At 43.0% G+C, this 18947-nt stretch overlaps 1 protein-coding gene across 2 annotated transcripts in view; it reads right to left on the bottom strand.

The window, feature by feature from the left end:
* LOC141498241 (putative G-protein coupled receptor 174) overlaps nt 1-10268 on the bottom strand; it is a 43237-nt gene extending 32969 nt beyond the window's left edge. The window contains exon 1 of one of the 2 annotated variants that reach the window (XM_074201274.1): nt 10104-10268. The gene's annotated coding sequence lies outside the window, so the exon portion shown is untranslated. Of the gene's footprint in view, nt 1-8934; nt 9857-10103 lie in introns of those variants that run through there. The other variant, XM_074201275.1, reaches the window with a different exon arrangement.
* Nucleotides 10269-18947: the final 8679 nt, after the last annotated feature.

The following is an 18947-nucleotide window of genomic DNA, read 5'->3' as shown; positions in this document are numbered from 1 at the left end:
TTTGGGCTGGAGGAAAAAAAATATTCCAGGGGGTCCTGATAGCTGTCCTTAAGTATTCAGGAGGGGTGTCATATGGAAGAAAGTTTTAGACTTGTTCTGTTTGGTCTCCTTTATGGTTTCTCCTTCTCCTTCATTTCTGAATGATTTCAAACAAAATGTCTTTACATAAATCTTTTCCCATTTCCTTGTGTGGTTTAGGCTAACTAGTTTCCTAATTCAGGGCAGAGAGAGAGAGTCAATAAGTTTCATTAAGTGCTTACTGTATTCAGGCACTGTGCTAAGGGCTGAGGCTACAAAGAAAAGGCAAACCCAGCCTCTGTCCTCAAGGAGCTTGCATTCTAATGGGGAAGATGATCATTAAGCAACTATGTAAGACAGATTCAGAGTAGATGGAAGGTGATACAGTTGAGAACCTGGGGGCAGGACCACAACTATTCCCATGGATTGATTTCCATTGATGATGCTCTTTCCCCTGTAGATGATATTGCATCTCCTTTGTGCACTGTTAGAATCTCCTCTGAAGATGTAAGCTCCTTGAGCATAAGAATGGGTCCATTCTTTGTCCCTGAATGCCTAGCAGCTGGCACATAGAGTAAGCTTCCTAAATGCTCATTGGCTAGAACTGAATTGGAATTTCTAGATGGAGACCAATTTCTGCTCGAAGGAAGGAGAATACTTCCCAATAATTGGGATGGTCCCAAAGTGGAGTGGTTGCAAAGAGGAATTTCCTTGAGAGGGAGAGGGCTCCATCTTGCTGGAGGTCTCCATATAGAGAATGGAAGATAATTAATTAGCTGCAAGGGATTGAGTGGGCACTCCTGTTCCAGAAGAGATTGAGATGAATGTCTTCTGAGTTGCCTTCCCACCCTGGATAATTGTTTGATTTCCTGATCTGGTCCAGCCCCACAGGCACCCAGTAAGTTCCCTACTAAAGTAAGGTCTGCCTGCTGCTTCCAGTCACTGAGGGGAAAACTGTTATATTAAAGCAGTCTAAAGTAATAAGTTTATTTCCCAAAGTGAGATGAAATCTAGACAAGCCAAAACAGCTATCTGTAGCATGGAACAGTGGAAAAGAAGACAGTTTGATGTCAGAGGGCATGGGTTCAAATTCCAAGTCTGCTATTAACTAGCTGTGTAATCTTGGACAAGTCTTTCTCTGTTTCTGTGTATCTATTTCCTCATTTGTAAATGGAAGGCATTGGATTAGACAGTCTGAGGTCCCTTTCAGTTCTAACTCAGTGGTCCTATGAAGCATTCTGCCACTCACATGGTTGGTCTATATAAGGTTGTACAATCAAAAGGAATGAAGTTTGGACTAAAGAGGTCAACCATAGAGACACTTAATGGAAGGGACAGTAGAAGTGTGCCAATGGCCTGGGCCTCCTTGCTCCTAGCAGTCATCTCTCTGAGGGTTCATGCCTTCCATTTAATTTGGGGTAGCTAGGTGGTGCTACAGTGGAGAGAGTGCTGGGTCTGGAATCAGGACGATTGGGAGTCAAGCTTTTACCTCAGACTCTTACTAGCTATGTGACCCTGGGTAAAGTCACTTAACGTCTGTTTTCCTCAGTTTCTCAACTGGGCTATATAAATGCTTATTCCCTTTCCTTCTCTATTTCTATCACCTCTCTGTATTTTTTCTGTGGTAATCTACTGCCCTCTAGTTCTTTCCTCTCCATCCTTTGGTAGCAGCCAGTGGCTCTTACCAGCAGCTGCTGCCAGCTGCTTCACCCAGATTCCAGGCTGGCACCCTGAGTCAGTAGACAAGGTTACCAGCAGTGCCAGGGAGACTGGGTGGGCAAATAAAAGCCCCTTCATATCCCAAGCCCTGAGAAATTATTTTCAACTGAGCAAAGAGAAACTTTGCCAAAAATCAAACCTGGCTTCCCAAATCAAGTTTTGAATTTGGGAATTAAATCCTGTTGGCTGTTAAATTGAAAGGACCCTGATGTTTTACAGATGGAGAATGAACTTTTCTCACCTCCTTCTAGGGCTACTCAAAATGAGACAGGACGGCATGTCTGCACATGTATGGGGTTATGTTTGGATTCAGGTTCCCAGACCCCGATAAAAGGACAGTCTTCTTGAGCTTCAGGGTATGTTCCCCATCTAGTTGTTAGCTTGGGGCTTCCCACTAGCCTGGTCCTGTCTCCTTGCATCTGATCCTGGTTAAATGTATCAAGGGCTCAGATACATCATAGAAGGAAAAAGTGAAGAAAAGAAAAGTGTGTGAATCCATGGGTGTGTGTGTATATATAATATATATATATTATATATACACACATATATGTGTGTGTCTGTATGTGTATGCATGTGTGTCTGTTTGTGTGTGTTGGGTAGGGTTAGCAAAAGAGAAAACTGAACTCGGATTGTGCTCCTAACCAGGGAACTCAACCTGTAGAACTGCATGAATTGGAGGTGTGGGGAGGCCTGCTCACAGCCTCCAGATATTGGCTGCCTGCCCTTTTAGCTACATTTTTTGAGCAAATGACAGCCAGGAAATAACTTGCAAACTTGGATAATTAACCCTGCTTTTGCTCCATGAGGCTACCTAGTATATTGGCCTTGAATTAGGAAGACCTAGGTTTAGGTCCTTGTGCTACATTGTGTGGCTGCAGGGAGATCACTTCCTGTGTCAGTACCCCCAGGGGATCCTGGGAGATTGGAAGGTAAGAGTTATAGACCTGGATTTAGTGGAGGCTAGTTGCCCATTGACAGTTTCACAACTCAGTTTCAGTGTATCTTCCTCCCCTTCAGAAGGACACTCTCTGGTCCACCCAAAGCAGCCTTCTTAATGTTCCTACCAGAGCATGTTCCATTTCCCAACTCCATGTCTACACTGACTGGATCTCCATGCTTGGAATGCTCTCCTTCCGCATCTCTACCTCTTCAAATTCCAAAGTTTTTTTCAAAACTCAAGGCAAATGCTACCTCCTATAATCATGAAGGTTTTTTTTTTCACCCTCCCAGCTGCTGGTGCCCTCCTTCCAGTTACTAGGCATTCGCTTTTGGAGATATCCATGCATATATACATTGTGTTCCTCCAATGGAACATAAGACTTGTGATATTAGGAATTGTTGCCCTTTTTGTGTTTGCTAATGACACAAGATCTGACCTTTAAGAAATGCTTGTTGATTGATTGATTCCCCTACCTCAATAAAATCATAAGGCCAGATAAAAAACGGTGGTCATGTCACAGAAACTTTCCATTTTAATGTTCCCAGAATTCTTTTTTTTCCGTTCCCTTTGGAAAGACATAATTGGGTACAAATATTTCTCCACATGCGATGCAATTATTTCTCCTGTAGTGATGCTTATTACCTTGTGTACAGTATGACCTGGGTCATACTTTATTTATTCTGAGAAATAGCACTGTTCTCAGCAGATTCACACAATGTTCTCAAAGCTGTACAATTAATTACATGAGCCCAGAACTGGACAAAATTAACTGTGTCCCTCATATCTCCTGGTCCGCCCCTCTTTGGAAGTCTGAGCAATGACTCCAAGCAGCCCCCAAACCACCCACCCAACCCTGCCATCTTGATCTTGTCCTTGTAAGCCCAATTGCAAACATTTCCAAAGTGATACCTTTGGAACACCTTTTCCCCACTTGTCCTACCCCCCCCCCCCCCACCATGCAAACTAGGCAATAAGGAGATAGGGAGACAGCTCAGGGCTGCTGTGGTGGTTTCACTGGTAGAATTCCTTCTAGCAATTCCTTCTCTACAGTTGTCCTCCCCTTTCCTCTCCTCTCTTCTCCTTTCCTCTTCTCCCTTCCTCTCCTCACCTCTCTTCTCCTCTCCTCCTCTCCCCTTTTTCCCTCCCATAACTCTCTATCTTTTATACTCCCAGAGCTTCAAGTATTCTCTCTGTGTAGATAATTCTCAGGTCGATATTATTAGAGCTCTCCTTAACTCCAAAGCTTTAGACCTTTTATTTCCAACTGCCTCTAGGACATCTTTCCCTGGATGTCATTCTGCCTCCATACATTCAACTGGTCCCAAACTTGACTCCTTATCATTTCGCTTTAACTGCTTTTTTTAGGACTATCACTATTTCTCCCAGTTGCAAATAGCACCATCATTCTCCAGTGTCCAAAAATTCAAGGATCACAGGTCCTTTCTCCTCCCATTCAATCGTTTACTAGCTCCTACTAATCCTACCTCTAAAGTCTCTCCAGTCTACCCCCTTGTGATTTCCTCTGCAATCTCCCTAGAAGAGAACTGTATTATCACCTGCCCAGAATATGGCAATTCCTTTTCTCCCAAGTCTTCCTAAGTCTTTATTCTCTCCAATCCAATCAAGATTTCATATTGTTGCCCGAGCCAGTTCCCTTATTTCAGAGGACTGTCTCTTTACATGTTGTCATCTTCCCCCTCCAAAATTCAATTCCATTCAACAAACATTTATTATCTACTGTGTACTAGCACTAGGAATCAGACATACATATAGATAGATATATGAACACATACACACACATATATGTATATGATATATGTAGACATATATTCATAGATATAGATAGCAATATCTTTCCATCTATCCAGCTATACCACCTAAGTGGTATACTAGATAGAATACTGGGCCTGGAGTCAGAAAACTCCTCTTCCTGAGTTCAAATTTGGCCTCAGATACTTACTAGCTGTGTGACCCAGGCAAGTCACTTCACCCCATTTGCCTCAGTTTCCTCGTGTATAAAATAAGCTGGAGAAGGAAATGGCAAACTACTCTAGTATCTGCCAAGAAAACCCCAAACAGGGACATTTTGAGTTAGACATGAATGAAGCAGGCTAAAAACAAACATGCATAGATATATATCTCTATTTGGGAAGGGCATCCTACAGGAGGAAGCAATGGAGATTCAAACTGACTAGTTTGAATGGAATGAGAGTGCATGAAGAGAAATCAGATGAAATCAGATGAGAGAGCCACATTGTAGAGGGGTTCCATCCCAGACTCAGGAATCTCCAATGGAATATAAGCTTTTCAAGGTCCAGGGTTGTTTTTGCATTTTGTCTTTGAGATCCCAGAATCTGGGTGAATACTTTGCATACAGCAGATGCTTAAGTAACATCCAAGACATTGAATTTTTGTCATTATAGGCCCATGAAGAGGAGAGGGAAGAAAAGTGCAGGGAAGAGAATAGGTCACCAGAAGGGCAAAGGGTTCAGTTCTTATGGAATCAAGTAGGTGATCCTCTTTGGCATCAAAGAAACAAGAAATTATCTTTGACTAGATTTTTTTAAAGCTTCAAAATTTCTACTTGTAATCTGGTTTTTTTTGAGCATCCTCTGATTTTTTTTTTGTCCAGAATGATGATGCTATTTTCCTCTTCCCAGTAAGGACAAATGTGTGGTTAATTGCCCTGGATTGTTCAATTCCTCTTTCTCCGATGACCAAATGAATTGGATAATCCCTCATCACTTCAAGGAGCTTGGCAAATTTCAACCCAACCTCATTTCCGGCAGCATTTTCTGCACAGCTGACAGTTTTTAATTTGATAGTAAAATTCTAAGGAGTTTTATTGCCACATTGTGTTAAAGATAATTCCAGTTCCCTTTACTGGGAAGGGGAGGGCTTGTTTACAAATCTGTCCAGGGCAGCTCCTTGATGCTTAAACTTAATCCACTAGACCTGTCCCAGTGCCAAATGTACATTAGTCTCAATAGCTTTTGCCTTCCTGGAAGAAGAAAGAGGAATCTCATTTTTTTTTAATTCAAAATGAAAAAAAAGATGTTTCAACAGTTTGGAGGAATTTTCTTGCCAGTTATCATTTGTACAATCAATCTGACTTCCCATTATCTGTTGATATGAAAATTCAAGAAATCAAGAAATAGACTACAAAATACTAGGAGTGGAGGGGACCCTAGGCAAGAGAATGTCATAGAGAGAAGGGACATAAGGGCAGAAAATGTCAAAGCTGAGAGGAATCTTAGAGCATGAACTCAGAACTGGGAGAGACCTTAGAACAGAAAATAGAAGAATCGGAAGAGGTCTCAGAAAACACAGTGTTACAATTAGAAGGGACCTTGGAGAAATTTCGAACAGCCTTCTCATTTTTCTGAGGTGGAAACAGTCTTGGAGGAAGGGAAAGGACTTGCCCAAGGTCACACAGATAGTAAGTGGTAGAGTCGGGAAGGCCTAGACTCTAGTCCTGATACTACCACTAACTGTGTGGCCTTGGGCAAGTCACTTCATTTCCTCTAAGACTCAGTTTCTGCCCATTAAAAATAGGGATAATATTTCCTGTACTGCTTGCATTTCATAGGGCTGTTATAAGACTCAAATGAAAGGATGGGTACAAAAGAGCTTTCTAAACTCTAAAATTTGGGGTTCAAATCCTGATCCTGTCACTTATTATCTGAATGACTCTGGATCATCTCCTCATCTATAAAATGATAAGGTTGTACTGGATGAACTCTAAGGTCTTTCCTTTTGTGATCTCTGACTCTACACAGCCAGAAGCCCCCAAACAATCTATATTTCCCAAAGTCAAACTCATGGGAATTCTTAGGGACTAGGGGTCCACCACAGGCTGCTTAATGCTCTCCATTTATCAGATGTGTAACCCAAAGTTAAAGTCAGCAAAGATAAGTGTGGGAGTCAGACAGTTCAGAACCCACTAGACTTGGAAGAAGATGTCTGCCTTGGTGTGGAGATAGGGCTGCTCCCTCAAGTCTCAATCGGGTATCTCAGACTTACAGAGCTAGTTGAAATAAATATAGAATCAAGCAGAGGAAGCAATCATCCTTCCTCCCAATCTTTGCTCATTTGATTATGAGGCACTTGGCATCTCCTCCCCCTCAGCATGTGGGGTTCCATATGAGTAAGAGTTCCCTCCTCTGACACAGACAACAGCCCCTCCACATTGCCAGAGCTGGTTTTATGAGTAATGGTCCATGAAAAATTCATCAGCTAATGGCCAGGCTTCTGATACTTGGCAAGACCTGTCAGGCCAAGTCCTTTGCTGGCAGAACCTTTGGAAGGCCACCTCTGCCATAGGAGCAGACCTTGGAAGCAAGAGATAGCCAGCTTGGACATCAGAGGATGTCCTTGAAGGAACATCAGAAGCCATATAGGCTGACTTCCTCCCTTTACAGATGAGGAAACCGAGGCCTACAAAGGTGAAATGACCTGCCCAAGCTCACACAGATAGTAAGTGGCAGAACTGGAATTCCAACCCTGATTACCTGACTCCAACCCTGCCATCACCAAAACCCTGCCCCTGAACACATTCCTTCAAGACTTCATTCCCCTCCTCTTGGTTGTTAGTGCCCTTCTTCCCCAAATGACTGACTTTATTCTGTTCATATTTGGAATTATTCATCTATGTCCCCACTCTAAACAATGGAAGCTCATTGAGAGCAAGCATCATTTCCTTTTTGGCTTTACATCTCTAGAACCTTGTACAACAGATACCTAATAAATACTCACTGGATGAAGGGATGGATGAATAGATGGATAGATTGGATGAATGAGTGAATGAATGAATGAATGAATAGGAATGAAGGCTGCATTGACCAGACTATGGGGAGAAACTCCCTATTTGGAGAGGTTGCTGAGGGGGATTTACAATGAGCTCCTTTCACTTTTCTCAATGACTAGCATCAGAAAATCAAAGATGGAGAATGGAAACAAAGTACAGAAGTCACCTAGTCTGATACCCATACTGTCCAGATGATGAAACCGAGGGCAGGGAAAACACTTGCCCAAGGTCACACAGGAGGCAAGAAGTAAGGCAGCATTTGGAACCAGGCAGTCTTGCCTGTGTGCCATTTTCTGCTTACCTTGCTGGGCAGCATTGGCATAAGTTGTTAAAAACCCTGGATGACAGGGTTTTAGTCCTCGTTCTCTTAAATAACTCACTCTAGTCAAGTCACCCAATTTCCTTGGGTCTTAGTATTTCTCAAAATCAAATCTAAAGGATTGTAGTGAGGAAGAAATGAAACAGTGGCTATAAACCTATTCTGTCATTCAAGCAGACATTGATACTGAAATTCAAAAGATGGGAAATTGTTCCTGGGGCTACTGGACCTCCATCTCCAATCTGATGCTCAGAAAGCTCTGGGGGTTATTTCCCCGCCTTACCAGGACACCTATTGTGGCTCTTAGGTAAACCATTGGCATTAGGAGGGGAATTCTTTTCCTAGAGCTGAGCACATTTTCAGATTACCAAACCCTATGTTCAGGCAGCATGGCATAGGGTGTTAAAAATCCAGTGTCAGACACTTAACAGTTATATGACCTTGGGCAAGTTTCCTCACCTATAAATGAGAGGTGAGTTTAGTTTGTTCATTGCTCAATTTTTCAATAGGAATTTCACTTGTTCCATGTCATGGAACTGGCTTGATGATCTACTGCCTGGTTATGCCCCTTGGTAGTATACAACACCAGAAGCCAGTGGTCCCAACAGAAAGGAGGTCCTGATGGTTCTATTTCCAAGGTTTTCATAGATTTTCATAGAGCTGGAGGGACCTTATTAAATCAACTAGCTCAACACTCTCCTTTGATAGATGAGGAAACTGAGACCTAGGCAAAGGAGGTACCATAACTCCAAGTCAGAAAGTTGGAAGTTGTACAGCTGGGATGAGAAACCAGATTACTTGGAGTGGAGTCTTGTCAAAGTCAAATGACCAAACAATTCAGCATCATCCCTCAACCGGACATAGCCTTTTCTCTAAGAGGTTTGATTTTTAGACTCAGAATATTGGCTAACTGGTACTTCACACACTCAGCTTGGGGATGGGGGCTGAATGGAGATCCACCTCCCACATATCTAAGACATGTACCTGAAAATTCTTGTGGCTGCCCTTTGGCTGATTCGTGTATCTAATTAGCCCTGCTAACTGAATTGAATAAAAACGACAACAGCAGCAGCAGCCACAGCAACAACGATCATGCCAATGACAAAAAGCAGAGCAATAGCAACAACTCACATTTATGAAGGTTTGCTATTTTCTCCTTCTCAGGCAAGAATAGAAAATACTAGCCGGCAGTTCTGGTGTGGCCCAGTTGACAGTGGAACTGAGAAGTATGGGAGTGCTTTTGTGGGTGGTGGGGAGGAATACAGCATTGTCCCCTCCCAATGAGGAGAAATCTACCCTTCTCCTCTTTTTGCAGCTCTCAGCCCCCATCCTTTCCAACTTGACTCATTTGGTTTCAAATTAAAGGGAATTTTCACAGATAAATCTCTTGAGAAAACTGGTAAACTGACACTTAGGTTTAGTCCAAACAAATTAAGACTGTTTAAGTGTTTGCAAGCTGCAAACTGAAGCTCAATTCCTTTTATTCGTTGTTGAGTTTTCTTTTTTTGGCCCCCGCTGAATATTTCTTCCAATAGATAAAGCTTATCTACAAAGAACAGAACAGCAGGAATCTGTCTTATTTCCCCTCTCTCATTATAAAAAAATGGTTTGTTTTAGTCTTTACACCCTTACCCTCCTCTCTTTTCAAAGAATTTCTTCAGATAGCCTTGTCCAAAGCAATGAGTTTTAACAGTTCAGGAGTTCAACGTATAGGGTAGGATGTGAGGGAGCTTCAGCCATGTAGATTGGGGTCCCTAGACAATAGAATTTGCCCAATCGAATTTTTTTATTATGGATAAAAATCTGGAAAAAAAAGAGAATGGTTGGGAAAGTAGATTATGTATTTTAGTTACTCTGTAGATGATCAAAAGAGAACCTGTAGTTACCCCCAGCATTGTGGTCCAAGACATAGTATTTTGGACAAGCATCAGCTCTCTGTATGTGATACTCAGACCACACATAGCTGCCTTGCAGAGGAAAATCCATTAGGGCCATTCCAAGAGCATCAGTTGCTTGAGAACCATTGGGAGAGAGGTCAGAAAAGAGCCCCCCCCCCCCAAGAGTCTATAAAATTCTCATCTCCCCAAGGGCCCATCTACCCCTCAGCAGTCACCCAGTCACCAGACTCACCCCATTAAGACAAATCCAGAGGAAATGATCCCCATGGTCAATCCAGACTCAAGGTAAATACCTTGAGTAAATACCTCAAATGCTCCTGGGAGTTGATGGAGCAAGTTGGGGACAGGGCCCTACGGATGGGGCATCTTGAGAAAAAGACAGGAAAGAAAGGAGATGCCTACCGTGCGACTTCTCTCAGTTTTCTTCTTCAGTGAGTCCTCCCCCTGCTCCCCAAAGGGCTCATCCAACAACCAGTCGGACCTGACAGTCTGATCTGTTCATCGATTCTGGCTCCTTTGCTCGAGAGGGACTGTGGGTCTTCCTTCCTTCCTTCACCAAAAAAAAAAAAAAAAGCTCACAGCTTTCAACCTCCTACCATGTTATAAAACATGGCAGGGAAATGTCAGAGCGAGATCTACAAGAGACTGAGTGCACGTTGAGCATTTCCGTTTCCCAGGGGGCAGCTCCCTCTCTCTGATTAATGAGGCTGGGCTGCGCCCTGGGACCCATGAGATGAGGCCATACAGCTTAACACTTGGAGGGGGGGGGGGGGTGCTCAACTATCTTTTCTATTTATAAGGCCAGAGTGTATTGTCTTCTAAATGTGTGGTCACATTCAAGGTTTTGTGGTATCGCCCAGTCTCCTTCTATCTGGAGATGGGCTCTGTGGCTGGGTAAATTTTGGTATGTTCCACTGAGAGAGCAGAACCTCTAAGTGGGGTACGCCAAACTCCCAGCAGCCCCTTGGGTGCTTTGGGTTTCACTTCTCTTAGGATGGCTAAGAAGTAGCTCTCAAAGGGAATAGCTGCACTATTTTGCTCCCTAAGTCAGGACCTAGAATATTGGAAATGGAAGACACCTCCCTCTAGGCCAGCCTCCTCATTTGACAGAAGAGGAAAATGAGGCCCAGAGAGAAAGAAGCAGAGGCAGATTACAAGTATATGTCCTCTAATTCCAAATTTCGCTCTCCTAACTCCATGCTATGCTCAAGGGAGTCTCAATTTGAGGGGACAGCAATATATTTCCTCTCTTTCCCAAGACTGATTTAGAATCTCATTTGGAGGGACCTAAACAGCTTCTAGTCTGCTTCTTCCAACCCCTTGGACCCTTAGATCAGAGACTCAGAGTGGATCCCTAGCTCTCCCACCCTCCAGAGGTTACAGGTGCCTAGAGGCTCTCAGGTACCCAGTCTGACTACCTTGGGCCTTCGGAACATCCTAGAACTTGGGGGCTTGTGCCATCAGGAGGGCTGCAGCTCTAACCCAGCAACTTCATAGGCCCCCCACACTACCACTATAACTCCCTATGCCAAAGAACAAGTCATGGGACATTGAGATCCCAAACCTACTACGTAGTTTCTACTGTTAAGTTTGGAGAAAAAGATAGTCTTCACAGGACTGCTTAAGAAAGTATCAAAAGATGGTTTTTTATTAAAAAAGAAGAGTTCATCTTACATAGACCCATTCGCTAGAGTTTCCTGCCTTCCTTCCATTTCACTCATTTCCTCACCTACCCCCAATTTCATTATGCTGTATGTAAATTTGATCCCAGGCTCCAGAAAGCTATGTTAATGGAGTACAAGCCCTAAGGCACAGGTAGATGGCACAATGGATAGAGCGCTGGTTTTGGAGTCAAAAGGACAGGAGTGGGGGCGGCTAGGTGGCGTAGTGGAGAAAGCACTGGCCCTGGAGTCAGGAGGACCTGGGTTCAAATCCGATCTCAGACACGGTAATAATTACCTAGCTGTGTGGCCTTGGGCAAGCCACTTAACCCTGTTTGCCTTGCAAAAACCTCAAAAAAAAGGACAGGAGTTTGAATCCAGCCTCAGACACTTGCCACTTATTAGCTGTGTGACCCACTTATTAGCTGTGTGACCTTGGGCGAGTCACTTCACCCTGATTGCCTTGCATCCAGGGTCATCTCCAGTCATCCTGATTCATATCTGACCATTGGACCCAGATGACTCTAAAGGAGAAAGTGAGACTGATGACTGAGCACAGCCCCCCCCCCCCAATCCAATTCATGTGCTTGTCATGGCGTCACCTCCCTGATGTCATGGTCTTCTTCGAAAATGAAGGGAAAACATTATTGTTATCATTAGTAAAAGCCCTAGGATACTGAGAATCTTTGAGGAGGGATTGAGCAAGTCCTCATCTGAGGATTGGTTTAACTCAATGTAGATAGGCTCAGTCGCAGTGGGGGAATTGCTTCTGGATGCAGAAACTCACTCAGCAGGGACTGGATCTCTGTCGGTGGAAGAGGGTTGTAGCTGAAAGGGAACTCAGAAGCCAACTAGTTCAATGCTCTCATTTTAAAGATAAAGAAACTGAGGCATTCAATGGTAAAGTGACTTTCTCAAGGTCACACAGGCAGTGTCAAAGGTGGGATTCCAGATTCCAGAGCCAATATTCATTCTATTGCACCACACTGCCTTGGATCCTTGATATATTAAAATCAAATAATAACATTTATATGGTGCTTTAAAGTTTTCAAAATGCTTGACATGCTGTCTCATTTGATCCTTACTATGACCATTTGAGGAAGGTGCCATTATCTCCATTTTACATTGAGGGAAACTGAGGCATGGAGCGGTTACATTGACTTACTCAGAGTCACACACAGCTAGCAAGTGTTTTAGACAGGATTCCAATGCAGGGCTTCCCTTCCCAACTCCAAGTCCAACACTCCTCTAAGCTGTCTCATACATATGAATAAATATCTCTCATGTGATTACAAAATATGTTAAGTCTCTTATTTGAGCTTTACAACAACTGTGGATAATGGAGGATAAGTACCATTCTCATTTTACAGATGAGCAAAATCAAAGGTCAGGGGAATAAAATAACTTGATTAAACCCAAGATTTCTAATTCTAAGGTCCTTGTTCTCTCCAATACATTAGACATAAGTGGAATAGTCCATCATCTTATAAATATAATTTAAGTTAGGTCAGAGGCAGATTGTGGAGGACTTTCAAAGCTAGACTGAGGAATTTCCATTCTATTTCTTTTTTTTTTTTTTTTTTTTTTTTTTTAGGTTTTCGCAAGGCAATGGGGTTAAGTGGCTTGCCCAAGGCCAGGCAGCTAGGTCATTATTAGGTGTCTGAGGCCGGATTTGAACTCAGGGACTCCTGACTCCAGGGCTGGTGCTCTATCCATTGGGCCACCTAGCCACCCAAAATTTCTATTCTCTTTCAAAGGCAATAGGGAGCCCTTAAGGTTTATGAGCAGAGGAGTGAGAGAGTCATATTTAAGGAATGTGATTTTAATAGTTGTGTGGAAGATGGATGGAAAAAAGAGAGGACCCAGTCCTGGAGTCAGGAGTGCCTGAGTTCAAATACGACCTCAGACACTTCATAATTACCTAGCTGCGTGGCCTTGGGCAAACCACTTAACCCCCATGGCCTTGCAAAAAAGAGAGAGGGACAAGAAGTAGATAATCCACCAAGGAGCTGTGATTTCATCAGGGAGGATACTCACTTCTCTTCATCAAAGTAGATAATGTCTTGTCTGATGTTAAAGGTTTTCCTGAGTTGTGACCAAATAGTCTCTGACCCCCGTGGCCACCTAGAGCTAGTAAGCCTCTTTCCCTTTGGCTGGTCGACTGTTCGTTGAAGGCAAGGAGCCTTCCCAGCCTGATATAACTTACCAGAACTTGTTTTCCTTGACTGAACCTTTGAAAATCCAAAATCCTCTGCACACCATGATGAAGATTTGATGTTCATATATCCAAATACAATCCCTTTTCTTTTTTGTGTAAGCCTGAGCCTCTGGTGAGAACTTGGGTGTGGGACATATATAACTTTGTAGGAACTGGATATAAAATCTACATTATTGTTGGTGTTTGACCTTCATTTTCAAAGAGGACCAATAACATCACAGGACGATATCTTGACTTGTAAGGGGATTGGATTTAAGTGAGGTAGAGTTGCACAAGATCATCCATTTCACTCTGTTTCTGAATCATCAAAGACCAGGGGTGGGACAAAAGTCAACATAACTGTCAATGGCTCGGCATGTAGTGGATGAACTTGGGTATCTTCTATACCTGACCAAACTCTAAGTGTTCCACAGAACCTACTTCAATCACCTTTGTGGTCATTGGAATAAATTGTTCTCATCTACTCATTCTACTGGGGGAAGTTTTCACATACTTGGGGTAGACATCCCTCTAGGTCATCGATGGGTTTGAAGTCCTTCAATCTGGTTTAGCCCATTTATTGAGACAGTTTACTAGCATGTGGCCACTGTCCATGTTATAACTTTTTGGAGCCACAGGTGAGAGAGAGTTGAGTAACAGGTGAATGCCAAAGGTGGAAAGTAGCCCTGAAAAGGGCTCAGCAGCTCTCACCCCAAAGAAGCTTGTACTCCCTGAACACCCCATATTTCATTATAATGAGATGCCAAATGTCAAGACTTTTGAGTTGGATGACACTAATTAATCTGCCAAACTCAAAGGAGTCTAGCTTGATGTGATTTCATTTGGATCTCATAGCTCTTAAACAGGGGGGGTTTTACCTGGAATCCCTCAACTTTCATCAATAGATTTCAGGGAGTCCATAAACGTGATTGAGAAAAAAAATTGCAACTTAATTTTTGTTAACCTCTCACCAAAAATTAGCATTTTTTTCAATTATGGTTTAAAAAAAATCCCATTACATACTTCCATAGATTTCACCATCCTGCCAGAGGAGTTCATGGCACAAGAAGGGTTTATACTTTGTTTTCAGGGTCAACATAATAGATAGTATTATCCCTGTTATACAGATGAAGAAACCAAGGCTCAGAGAGGTCACAAAATTTGTCCTTGGTCACAGAACTAGGGAGTGTCAGAGACAGGATATAAAGTCAGTTCTTTTCCCTACTTCCCACTAACCTATTATTGCATCTCTTACACAAAATGTTCTGAGTGATTTTTTTTGGTCAAGCTAGAAAAAAAAAAGAAGTTAAATTAATCAGAGTGGTTTGCACATGTACATAAATTGCATTCTTGGTCATTTTCTTTACTGAAGGACTGAATATGATAATAGGCAGTATTTAGCAAAAAGAGCACTGCATTTGAAGTTAGAAGTTCTGGGGGCTGCTAGGTGGCACAGTGGATAGAGCGCCGGCCCTGGAGTCAGGAGGACCTGAGTTCAAATCCGGCATCAGACACTTAATAATTACCTAGCTGTGTGGCCTTGGGCAAGCCACTGCACTCCATTGCCTTGCAAAAAAAAGAAGTTAGAAGTTCTGAGGTAGAATTCCAACTTCTCTTGCATAGCTCTAAATAGATGACATTATGACCCAGGTTCAAATCTCAGTTGTGTTCCTAGTGATGAGACCTTGGGCTAGTCCTTTCTCCTCTCTAAATCTCACCTTCTTTGTCTATGAAATGGATGACTTTCAAAATCTGAAACCCTTGAATGGGACAAGCATCAGGAAAGGAAAGGTTGAAGAAAAAGAGGTTTTCTTTTTGGGAGCACTGGGTAGTGACTAGAGAGGGACCCCTCTAGAGAGGGACACAGGTTCAAGGTCACCTATGACAAATTCTCACAGTGGAGCCCTGGGTAAATCCTATAAAGTCTCAGAGCCCCAAGCCAACTCAATAGGACCATGAATGGTAAAGCCGTCATAGATCTGAATTTCCCTGGGACCTCCTGATGAAGGCCAGGGCCAAGTCTTTTCTTTTCTTAATTATTCCATAAAGTAATTATCTTTCAACCTAATACCTTGCTCTAAGTAAATGGTTCTAAACTTAGGGAGTTTCATCTGCTGCTTTTCTACCTTGTTTAGTTGGTACTACAAAGTAATATAAATTTTTGTGAAGCTTTTCAGGACCTCTGATGTCATTTACCAAGACAGTCAGGTGACATAATGGATAGAGTAGAGGGCCTGGAGTATGGAAAACCTGAATTCAAATCGGACTTCAGATTAGCTCTTTGTCTCGGTTTCCTCATCTATAAAATAGAAATGATAACAGCACCTACCTTGTAGAGTTGGTATGGGAATTAAATGAGATGAACATGTAAAGTGTTTGCAGAGCACAGTGTCATGGTAGGCAGAAGGGCTAAATCAGGTGAATGGAAAGTGACAAGTCTGTTGGGAAGTTAGGAGGATGTCTACTCCAAGCATCTGAAGACTGCCTGGCGGAATGGGTGGATGAGAACAGTTTATTCCAAGGGTGATATGGAGTGCTTAGAACTTAGCCAACTTTGTAAGACGTCAAGACCTCAAAGACACCAAGGTCATTCACTGCATCCTGGATCATTGCCAGGCATCCTGACTTTTGTCTTGCCACGGGCCTTCAGTGACTCAGGAAGAGAGAGTGAGGCTGATGATGTCATGTAACTTTGCCTCATTTAAATCCAATTCACTTGAAAATCAAGACATCACCTCTGATGTCATTAGTCATCTTTGAAAATGAAGGACAAGCAGCAAGGTGTTTTAATAAATAACTGCAAGTTTGCTTTTCTCATCTATATCAATGTCTTCATTTTACAGAGGAGCAAACTGAGATCCAGAAGTGGGGAAGGGACTTGACTAAGACCACCCAGGAAGAAAATAGTAGAGATAGGATGTAAACCTGGGTCCCCGGAGTCAAAACCCTCTTCCCATTGCCTTAAACAGTGAGGTAGCAAGAAAATAAGTTTTTAAAATTTATAGACAGAACTAGAAATGTGACAATTCAGAGACTTGTGCTAAAGTCTGTCTTTGAAGTTAAAATGGGGACTTCCCCATTGTTACCCCCAAGGTGCGAGAGCATACTAGAATTAGCTGGATCCTTTGTGAGGAGGAAGCTTCCCAGATCTGCCTTTGTAGATTCAAAGAGATCACCTAAACCAAAGTTCCTCTGGAACATTTCTCTCCTCCGCAGAGCTGCTGTTTTCATGGAGTGAATGCAGGCAGGGCCCCATCTGAAAGGAAGCTCCCTCTTTTGAATTTCAAACTTGGAAAATTCATTAGAGGAAGACCAAGGTCTGAGAAGATTGCCTATAGTGATCAAGAGGAGAATAGAATGGAAAGCTGAAGGACAAAAGCAACTGGTGTCTGAAGAGGATAAGAATGAAGGAGAGGGAAAGGAAAGAGATCTGAGATGGCCGGAAAAAAATACTGACAAAGTCCTCATGCTGCCCATCTCCTGACAAAGATGGTGGACTCAGGATGCAGAATGAATGAGATGTACATTTCCAGGCCTAACCAATGTGGGGATTTGTTTTGCTTGCTTAAATAGACTTTTTAGAAGAGATTTCAGTTTGGGTTTTTTAAACAAATGTGATGAGTGAGAGAGTAAGGGGGTATAAGGAGAGGGTGCCAAAAAAAAGAGAAGGTCATTGAGGCAGAAAGAGAAAAGAACAGGAGGAAGGTCCAAAAGAAGAATGTCAACCAGGCAGGAATACTTTGGAAAGTCATAGGCTAGTCTTATTATATCCTAAAAAGGAAACTCAAGCTGTATAGCACAGAGATTTGCAGTCTCATGGACTTGCCTCACTTCAGTACTAAGTAAGGTCACAATAAAAAAAGGAGAAATTCAAAATACAACAACAACCCGGTCCTTAATGTACCTTCTAATGCTGTGTAGGAGGAATAGGATTAACCTTTTGGACAGTCAGTTCTCCTGAGTTTCCAGCACCTGCAGGCCTTCAAACTGAGCAGACTAGAGGGGGGAGATTATTCTCCTTCGTGGTGAGCCTGGAACTATTAGAAGCTGTGATGAATCGGGGAGTTGATGGGCTTTTTAAAATAGGTTAATAACTTGAAAAATTAGGAGACAATTGATAATAAATAGTTTTCAAGTAAGTACCTTTGATCTAAAACAAATTTGAGAGCCGCCCCAAATGAGCCCCTTGGCTCTGCTGCCAAAAAGAATTCTTCTTCCAGTGCAACCAGGAACGTGGCTCCAAAGTAAGTATGTGGGAACAGTCCCAGTTTTCAAAGACAGGGACAGACTGTGTAGAACAGAAAACCTGTGTGGCCTCATTAGGGGGAGATCTAATGGCCAAGCTGGACTGGAATATTCCCAACTAACAGATGGCCTCCAATCAATTTCATTTTCCTCCAACCACAGGGAGCAAACTTCAGCCGACTCTAGAGATCAGAGAGATGCAGCCAATTTCACTCGGGTCCCTGGCTCAGGGGATGGCCTTCTCCCTGCAGATGGTTCTTGGTTTGGAAATATGTGTATGAGAGAGAGAGAGAGAGAGAGCTCCTGTCTCGAAAGGCCTTCTTGCATGACCTGGTATAGTCCAACAAAGAATGCCGCTTTCTATTCAGTGGGTCCGGTCCCTGTCCCTTTAAGGAAGTCCTAATTTAGGGCTACAGAGAAGGGACAGATCTAGCATCTTATGTCAGCCAGCCTCTCCAGAGACAGTCTGGGGGTTACTTAGGCTTGTCCCAGAGAGAATGAGCCCCCCCCCCCAACTGTTGCTAGAATAACTCGGTGAACCCAATGGATGCTTTTGGTCTTGGAAGGAAGGTTAGGAAGACTAGGATTCAAATTCCACCTCATATTCAACTATGTGACCCTGGGCAAGTCACTGAAGCTTTGTCCATTTCACTTTTCTCATATGTAAAATGGGCATAATAATAGCATCTACTTCACAGGGTTGTTAGAAAGCTCAAATGAGAAAATCTATGAAAAGTGATATATAAATCAATGTGAAAGTGTCCCTGAATTTTCCTGACTGGCCAACTGAGCTCCAACCAGAGGACTCCTAAAGGCTTGTCCCCACCACTCTCCCTAACTCCAGGCAGGCAGTCTCCTGTGAGGGGACCAACCCTTTCTTTTTCCCTCTTTATCTCTTTCTGATCCTCCCAGACATCCCCAATTCAAACAGCCTGCCCCAATCTCCCTGGATCTCAAGCCACTTGGACCTTAGACCAGCACTGATTGGTTCTTCCCCTCTCTGGGGCATTTCCTCACTATGGACAATGGGAGAAAGTCCTTCCTCTGGTGTAACTCAGCCATCCTTTGGAGTTCAGAGTCTTTAAGTGCTGCCTAACTGACTCTCCTGTCCCTTCTTCCTCCTGCCCCTGGGGACTTTCCTCT

Source organism: Macrotis lagotis, chromosome X (assembly GCF_037893015.1).
Source record: "Macrotis lagotis isolate mMagLag1 chromosome X, bilby.v1.9.chrom.fasta, whole genome shotgun sequence".
Classification (NCBI taxonomy): Eukaryota; Metazoa; Chordata; class Mammalia; order Peramelemorphia; family Peramelidae; genus Macrotis; species Macrotis lagotis.
Note: the sequence above shows the minus strand (reverse complement) of the source record. Positions and strands in the feature narration are given on the sequence as shown.